Genomic DNA, 9,729 nt, shown 5'->3' on the forward strand with positions numbered 1-9,729 from the left:
GCTGGTAGTTAAAACCCACCAGTCACTCCTCAGAAGGAAGACTGGACAATCTACATTGCTGCTTTGGAAACCCAAGGAGGCATCACTGTGAGTCAGATTTGACTTGATGGCAATGAGTTTACTTTTTTTTATATAAGACCAAAAGGTCAACAGCTATTTCAAAGTATAAATGAGAAGGTTGGGGGCAGGGATATTAAGTGAATGGAAGTGAAACAACTAGAACAAAAATAACGCTGACACAATGTGAAGAATGTAAACAGTGTCTCAGATCATTATGTCCAGAAAATATGGAATGAGAGTAGGTTTTGCTGTGTATATTTTCACCAAAAATTAATTTGAAAGAAAGAAAACTCTACAGAGCAGTTCCACTGTGTAACACGCAGGATCACCAGGAGTCAGAATCAACTTGATGGCAGCAGGTTTGTTTTTTTGGTATCATCCCCTTTCCCTGTAATTGCAGTAATAGGAGACTGAGAGTTTGGAGAGTTTTTTTTTAATCTGTTAAATATACCACAGGAAAACACTTTTCTCATCATTTGAAATGATTGTGCCTCATTTTATTGGACCCTGTGAAGGGGATAACCCAAGCCACTCCTCGGAAGACTTGGCTGCTGGCCCCCCAGTGCCAAGTTAGGTGAGCAGGTGTAGTAGTAACTAGTCATCCCAGGGACATTCTATCAGGTGTCTGAGGCGGTGTTTGTTTTTATGTTTTGTGTCTTATGGTATCCCAGGTTTAAATATCATAAGCAATCTTTGTGCTGTGCAAAAAGTTTTCATCAACCAATCAGCCAAACCAATTTAAAAAAGGACTTTCCACGTTGAGTACTTAGTAATGTAATGCGAATGACCTATTTGGTAACATTAAAAACTGCATCTGCAAAGTGCAAATTCCTGTGCTGGGCTTCTCAAAAGACTTCTCTTTTTAAACAATCCTTTTATAATGTAGGCATTTTTATTGTCTTCATTTTACAAATGAGGAAAACTAAGAGGTTCAATAAGATGCTCACGGACCAGCTGATAGATCCGAACCACTTACCTTCACAGCCAAGTGGCAGAGCTGAGATTTGGACCCTGACAGTCTGTTGCCACAGTCTGCACTGCACGTTCCCCCCCCCCCCCCGGTCTGTTTAGAATCTTAAAATGTACTTAGGAATCTGAGATGTACACATTAGATAAATTTAGTCTTTCTAGATATTAGGAATCCCCAGATGATGTGAACAGTTAACACATACAGCTGCTAACTGTAAGGTTGGTGGTTTGAGTTCACCTAAAGGCACATCAGAAGAAAGTCCTGGCTATTTACCTCTGAAAAAACAGCCATTTGTCAAGAGTACAATTTTTAAAAAGTATTCCTAATTCTGTTGTGGAAATAATTCTTCTCTGGCACTCCTGTGGACAGCTTCTATCTTGGCTGCCACCTACACAGCAAGAAGCATCCATTTATTGACAAAGAAATGGGTTCACAATCCTGGTGCCCACCAAGATCACAAAGCTGCTCTCTGGAGCTTGTTAAGACAGAGGAAGCAGTGCCAGCTCCTGTGCTGTATATCCTTTCAGAAGAAGTTCACCAGTCACCAGATGCTGACATCTAATCAAGTAATTGCATTGCACCCTATTTGGAAGGAAGATTGTGCTTAAATGAGAAGAGAGATTGTTAGCCAGACACCTGGAAAATGAAGAGTTAGAATAAAATGTCATTGGATCTTGAAGTTATCTAGTGGAGCAAGACACTGAAACTGGTGCACGCACATCTTCTGATCACTCAGAGGATGTTCTGTCATTAGCTAGGGATGTTTTATCCAGCAGAGAGGGAAGAACCCTCAAGATTCTCTCTGTCACTCTGTTCTGAATGAGCTTGCTGAGGAAACTTCAGATGGCTAAGCCTGCACAGGCCTGGATAGGTGGTTGAGTTAAAGTAAGGCACCATCTGGTATATTAGAAAGACTGACTTGGGTTCTAGTCCTTGCTTTTCCATTTGATGGTGTGACTTTAAACAAGTAACTATCCCTCCATGGGGAGCTCTGGTAGTGTAGTGCCTAAGGCACCTGACTGCTAACCAGAAGGCTGGTGGTTCAAACCAACCAGCCACTCCTCGGAAGGAAGGTTGGGCAATCTACTTCAGTAGAGATATCACCTTGGAAACCCAAGGAGGGGTCCCTGTGAGTTGGATCTAAGTCAATGGCAGTGAATTTGGTTTTGGTTTGATCCCTCCTTGGTAATTTAAGGGGACTGGGTTGTTAGAGTTCTCAAATGCCAGGTGTAGATAGTTGAGAATAGTTGGGGAGGTGGAGCTGTGTGATAAGGTGAATACCCAGACCTGAAGCATTCAAAAATTTTGAAATGCTGCTAGCTAGGCATTTCAATATGCAATTTGATGATTTCAAATTTCAAACATTCAAAATTTCAAAATTGTAAAAAAAAAATCCAATGGCTGCAACTCTCAATTTGGCCCAGGGCCATCAGTTGGTGCCCTCTGAAGTGGTCTCTATTATTCCATGATAATGTGAAATTATTTTCCACACATGATGAAAATGAGTTCATGCTTCTGCTGCAAATAGCCTGTGCCAGAACCCTAATAGCCAACCCAGGATGGTCTCCACTCTGTCTCCCCTCCCTACAAGCACCATGTTAATAATGTAACTCATAATTCCCTAATCAGAAGGAGAGCACAGGAGTAGAGCATACTGCTCCTTTGTTGTTTTGTTGTCCAGTGCTATCAAGTCGATTCTGGGGCATAGCTGCCCCATGTGATAGAGGAGTGCTGACTCAGGGTTTTCTAGGCTGTAATCCTCACAGAACCAGATCACCAGGTCTTTTCTCCAGGGGAGCTGCTGGGTTTGTCTGAACCACCAAACTTTCTGTTATCAGTCAAGCCTTAATTGTTGTGCCTCCAGGGCTCCTTATTGCTGCTTTATTTCTTATTACTAGCTGTATTCTCAGCATCCCAGGTATGTGGAGGCTTAGAAATAATTGCTGATGATGCTTTGCCCTAAAACTTTTGATGGCCCCTTGACTAGACTCAGACATTGAAAAAAAAAAAAAAAGACCCAATGAATTTCACCAGACAGAATGGAAGAGGAGCCTCTGAACAACCTCTGATTGACTGAGACAGGGGACACAAGATGGTTAGATGAAACAGCCTTCCAAGCCTTTTTCTGTGAGTTGGAACAGACTTGATGGAACATAACAACGACTCTGGGTCTTAGAGGCATATTGATCAAAACTTTTATTATTTTTTCCAACACTTACTTTTTAAAGTACATTTTATGAAAGGCAAGTTTGCCTAGTAACTGCTTTGAGATATTGATGCCCAACTTCTTGTCTCCGACTTCTCTTGCCTTCGTCTTTATAGCCTAACCCACCTAGTTAGTCTTTACTATTTATTTCCAAGTATCTCTTGGCCTCTTCTCCTTCCTCCTTTTTCCCTAATAATAACTTCTTTGGATTCCACTCTATTCTTTAATTGCTGCTTCCACTGACTTGAACTAAACTAAGAATGCAGCACCTTGTCTGACTAGTCCACACACAGTTCTGAGCACAGTGCTAGGCACAGAGTTCTCTCTCAGTGAACACTTGTGCAGAATGTGAACTCCCAAAGGACCTTGTGGTGCAATGAATTACTTGGTATGGCTTTTCTCACCATGACCTTTTGAATCCCACCAGATTACTGGGTGAGATCATGCAAATAAGGTGTATGGAATTCTGACATTGGGATTGGCTAGTTTTGTCACTCTGCCAGCCTTAAAATGAATTTCCTAGAGGCAGAAAGGATCTCTGGTGGCATAGTGGATAAGACGTTTGGCTGCTAACCAGAAGGTCAGCATTCAAACCCACCAGCTGCTCTGTGGAAGAAAGATGGGGCAATCTACTTCTGTAAAAATCAACTCGATGGCTATGAGTTTGGTTTTGGTTTTTTAGAGGCAGAAAGGGGGACCTCACTGCCATTAAGAGAGAAGAGCTGGGGGTGAAGTGGAGCATGTGCTTGGACCCAAGATCCCTGGGCTAGACCTCCTTGGCAGAGACAACCCAACAGAGAGCCCTGGCAGAGAGATGGTGGCAGTGCAACCAAGAGGCATGAGACAGAGAGTGACCTTGCCAGCCCACCGAGTAAGAAAGCTGATTGTCCTTGGGCAGGAGGCTTGCAGGCAGACTGGGGTACAGTTAGGTGTACTTTTTGGCAGAGCTAAAAGAGCTTTATAACACTTGCCCCAGAGGGGCAGAGACCAGGCCTAGGGGTCAAGGGCCAGAGGGGCATGCCTGAGGACACAGCAGAGGGGAGACTGTCCTGATTGAAGAATTGTATCCTGAGGTTCAAGAGAAACTTGAACCTGAGTTGCAGCCTGTAACTTCCCTAATAAACCCCATAATCGTGAGTATTGTCTGTGAATTCTGTGTGGCTATTGCAATGAATTATTGAACCCAGAAGAAAAGTAGTGACTGCTGTGGGAGGGACAGTTGTTGTCAGAGTTGGTAAAAAGGTTGGAGGGTGGTGGCATGTCTGGCCTCATAGGAATAAGCCTCGGGCTGTTAATTGATTCCGTCCCTTTGTGAAGTTAGAGGAGGTCAGAAGATGCCAACCCATGCCCTTTTTGCAGACCTGTATTAATAACCTAGGGGAACAGGGATTCTGAGTTGCTGGAACCCATATACTTTTTCCCTCTAGGCTATAATAAAGTGTAGTGGGGCACTTTAATGTTTGCGTGGCTGGAACAAAACCACCCTCCACAGAACATATTGGTGGTACTGGGCTCAGTGTTGTTGTTGTTAGGTGCCATTGAGTAGGTTTAAACTCATAGCGGCCCTGTGTACAACAGAACAAACTACTGCCTGGTTGCCATGTTTGAACTCATAGTGATAGATATCTCTCAGTAACTGAAAAGGAAAATCATAAAATTTTTAAAATAACAGAGGAAAATTTCTTTAATGATCTTGGGAAGGCAAAGATTTCATACACATCCTACATTTGCTATTGTTATTATGTGTCATCGTGTTGGTTCTGACTCAGAGTGACACCATGTACAACAGAAGGAAAAATTTCCCTGTCCTGTGCGATCCTCACAGTCCTGTCTATGCTAGATCCACTGTGTCAATCCATCTTGTTGAAGGGCTTCTCCTTTTTCATTCACCCTCTTCTTTACCAAGCATGATGTCCTCCTCCAGAGACTGGTTCCTCCTGATAACATGATGAAAATATGAGAGATGAAGTCTGGCCATTCTCGCTTCTAAGGAACATTCAGACTGCCATTCTTCCAAGAGAGATTTGCTCATTCTTCTGGAAGTCCATGGTATATTTAACACCACAATTCAGATGCATCAATTCTTCTATGGTCTTCCTTATTCATTGTCCATCTTTCACATTCATATGAGACTATTGAAAATACCAGGGCTTGGGTCAGGTACACCTTAGGTCTTCAAAGTGACATCTTTGCCCTTAAACACTTTAAAGAGGTCTTTTGCAACAGATTTGCCCTATGCAATACATCATTTGATTTCTTGACTGCTGCTTCCATAGCCCTTGATTACAGATCCAAGTAAAATGAAACCCTTGACAAATTCCATCTTTTCTCCATTTATCATGCTGTTGCTCATTGGTCCAGTTGTGAGGATTTTGTTTTCTTTATGTTGAGGTATGATCCATACTAAGGGCTGGAGTACTTGATCTTCATCAATAAGTGCTTCATATCATCTTCATTTTCAGCAAGCAAGGTTTTTTGATACCCAGGAATCAAATTGACTACATCTGTGGAGAGAGACAATGGAGAAGCTCAATATCACCAGTCAAAACAAGCACAAAAGCCAATTGGGGAACAGACCAGCAATTGCTCATAGGCAAGTTCAACTTGAAGCTGAAGAAAATTTAAACAAGTCCACGAGAGCCAAAATATGACCTTGAGTATATCCCACCTGAATTTAGAGACCATCTGAAGAATAGATGTGATGCACTGAACATCTTTGACAGAAAAGCAGATGAGTTGTGGAATGATATCAAGAAATCATACATGAAGAAAGCAAAAAGTCATTAAAAAAGACAGAAAAAATCAAAATGGATGTCAGAAGACACTCTGAAACTTGCTCTTGAATAGAGAGTAGCTAATGCAAATGGAAGAAATGATGAAATAAAAGCGCTGAACAGAAGATTTCAAAGGGTGGCTGGAGAAGACAAAGTAAAGTATTATAATGAAATGTGCAAAGAGCTGGAGTTAGAAAAGCAAAAGGGAAGAACATGCTTGGCATTTCTCAAGATGAAAGGGTTGAAGAAAAAAAATTCAAGCCTTGAATTGCAATATTGAAGGATTTTATGGGCAAAATATTAAATGGTGTAAGAAACATCAAAAGAGGGTGGAGGGAACACACAGAGTCACTGTCCCAAAAAGAATTGATCGATGTTCAACTATTTCAGGAGATATCATATGATCAAGAACCCATGGTATTGAAGAAACAAGTCTAAGATGCACTGAAGGAATTGGCAAAAAACAAGGTTCTAGGAATTGACGGAATACCCATTGAGATGTTTCAACAAACAAAAGCAGTACTGTATATGCTTACTAGTTTATGCCAAGAAATTTGGAAGTCAGTTTCCTGGCCAACCAACTGGAAGAGATTGATATTTGTGCCCATTCTAAAGAAAGGTAATCCAACAGAATGTGGAAATTATTGAACAATATCACTAATACCACACTAGTAAAATATGCTGAAGATAATTCAAGGAAGTTGTACCAGTATATTGACAGAGAACTACCAGAAATTCAAGTTGGATTCAGAAGAGTACATCGAACAAGGGATATCATTGCTGATGTCAGATGGATCTTGGCTGAAAGCAAAGAACACCAGAAAGATGGTTACCTGTGTTTTATTGACTATGGAAAGGCATTTGATTATGTGGATCATAGCAAATTATGGATAACATTGCAAAGAATGGGAATTCCAGGACACTTAATTGTGCTCATGAGGAATCTGTACATAGCCAAGAGGCTGTCATTCAAACAGAACAAGGGGATACTACATGGTTTAAAATCAGGAATGGTGTGCATCAGGGTTGTATTCTTTCTCATACTAATTCAGTGTATGCTGTATGCTGAGTAAATAATCCAAGAAGCTGGATTATATGAAGAAGAACATGGCATCAGGATTAGAGGAAGACTCATTAACAACCGAGATATGCAGATGACACAACTTGGCTTGCTGAAAGTTATGATTTTGTCCATAGAATTCTTCAACATTGCAACTTAAGGCTTGAATTTTTTCTTCTGTTCTTTCAGTTTAAGAAATGTTAAGTGTATTCTTCCTTTTTGATTTTCTAATTCCAGATCTTTGCATATGTCATTATAATACTTTGTCTTCTCGAGCCAGCCTTTCAAGCCATCTCTTTAGATCTTTTACTTCATCATTTCTTCCATTTGCTTTAGTTATTCTCCATTGAAAAGTAAGTTTCAGAATCTCTTCTCACATCTGTCTTGGTCTTCCTTTCCTGTCTTTTTTAATGACATTTTACTTTCTTTGCGTAAAATTCTTCATGTTCTTGATGCCATTCCACAACTTGTCTAGTCTTTGGTAATTAGTTTTTAAAGCATCAAATCTGTTTTTCAGATGGTCTCTAAATTCAAGTGTGATACATGCGAGGTCATATTTTCCTCTCATGGGCTTGTTTTTATTTTCTTCAGCTTTGACTTGAGCTAGCATATGAGCAATTGATGATCTGTTCCACAATTGGCCCCTGGCCTTAGTCTGACTGATGATATTGAACTTCTCCATTGTCTCTTTCCACAGATGTAGTTGATTTGATTCCTGTGTATTGCATCTGGTGAGGTCCATATGTATAGTTGCTGTTATGTAGTTGAAAAAAAGTATTTGCAATGAATAATAGGTCATTGATCTTGCAAAATTCTATCATGTTGTCTCTTACATCATTTCTATCACAAAGGTCATGTTTTCCAAATACTGATGCTTCTTCTTTGTTTCCAGTGTTTGCCTTCTAATCCCCAGTAATTATCAGTGCACCTTGATTGCATGTTCGGTCAATTTCAGACTGCAGAAATTGGTAAAAATCTTCAGTTTCTTCATCTTTTGCTTTAGTGGTTGATGTTCTTCCCTTTTGATTTTCTCACTTCAGACGAATGGTGGAGGGCACAATATCAAAGCCAAACTCACTGCCATCCAGTCAGTTCCAACTCATAGCAACCCCATTGGGTTTCCAAGGTGCTAAATCTTTACAGAAGTAGACTGCTCCATCTTCCTTCCACAGAGCAGCTTCTGGGTTTGAACCACCAGCCTTCTGGTTAGTAGTCAAATGCCTTAGGCACTGCACCAGGAAGGCGCAATGGTATTCCCAAAAATTCATGTCCACCTACAAGCTGTGAGAGTGACCTTATTTAGAATAGGGTGTTTGTAGATATAATCATATTAAGATGAAGTCATTCTGGATTAAAATGGACCCTGATTCAGTGACTGGTATCTTTATAAGAAGAAGAAAATGCAGACACACAAAGTCACAGAGAGTGGAACATGTGAAGATGGAGGCAGCGACTGAAGTGATGCATCTACAAGTCAAGGAACAGGAGCACCAAGGATTGCTGGCAACCTCCAGGAGCTAGGAGAGAGCCATGAAATAGATTGTGCCTCAGAACCTCCAAAAAAGGAGCCAACCCTGCCAACACTTTGATTTCCGACTTCAAATGTCCAGAAATGTGAGAGAATAAATTCTGTTGTTTTAAGCCATCCAGGTTGTGGTGTTAGGGCAGCACCAAGGGAATAATACAGTGATAGAGTGCGGAAGCCAGAATGCAGAGGCTGGTGATATGTCTCAGTGCTGGTTGGAGGCAGTCCCCCTCCCCCCTTTACCACACAGCTCAATCAAACACTGATTTCCAGACTGAGCCTCATCACACAGGGTCATTAAGTAAAATAGAAAGGGTAATAACTTTTTATGTATTCAGAATTTTTTTCTCTCCTCCCCTCCTCTTGGGGTTGATTAACTTAACTAGAAATAATGAACCTGGACTGATTTTTTGGAGCACCAGATCTAAGTGGTAATTACTGAGGCTGTACCTGGCTTACAGAATTTCAGAAACTGGAAACCTCTTTAAAAGGATCTTTTTCTCTCCTCCACTCTCCCACCAGTTTTTCCCTTGGTGTGAGGGTGACAAGCCAGAAAATAAATGAGCTGGAAGAAAGAACAGTCTTTTTCTAGGAGTTGTGTCATATTTCTAAAGGGCAGCAGTGTAAGTACTGTTTTCCCTTTAGGGGAGAAATCATGCCCCAAGGAGACCTCAGTGAGGGAAACTCCAGGGAGAGAGTGGCCAGGGCAGGACGTACACAGATGGACCATGTCACCTGGCCACCTTCCTTCCTTCTCAAATTCTTGCCAATAGAGGCTCTCATGACTCTTTCGTTGGGATTTTTGAGGCTATTCTGCTTTCTTCTGACTCTTCTCAGTAGGCATATGTGATTCTTTCTTTCTTTCATTTTTTATTGTTGTAAAAATATATATAACACAACATTTGCCAGTTCAACATTTTTCAGGTTTTCAGGGTTTTTGTGGTTTCCAGGGTTGCTAAACTAGGTGTACAATTTTGTGATATCAATTACATTAATTTATGCTTTCTTTTCTATTTTTTTACTTTTATTGTGGTGATAACATACACAACAAGACATTTGGTAACAAAACAACTTCCCCATTTATACCTCAGGGACACTTAAGATATTTTTCATGTGTGCTACCATTATTGCTAT

Source organism: Orycteropus afer, unplaced genomic scaffold, assembly GCF_000298275.1.
Source record: "Orycteropus afer afer isolate SDZICR_OR568_19922 unplaced genomic scaffold, OryAfe1.0 scaffold00124, whole genome shotgun sequence".
NCBI classification, from domain to species: Eukaryota; Metazoa; Chordata; class Mammalia; order Tubulidentata; family Orycteropodidae; genus Orycteropus; species Orycteropus afer.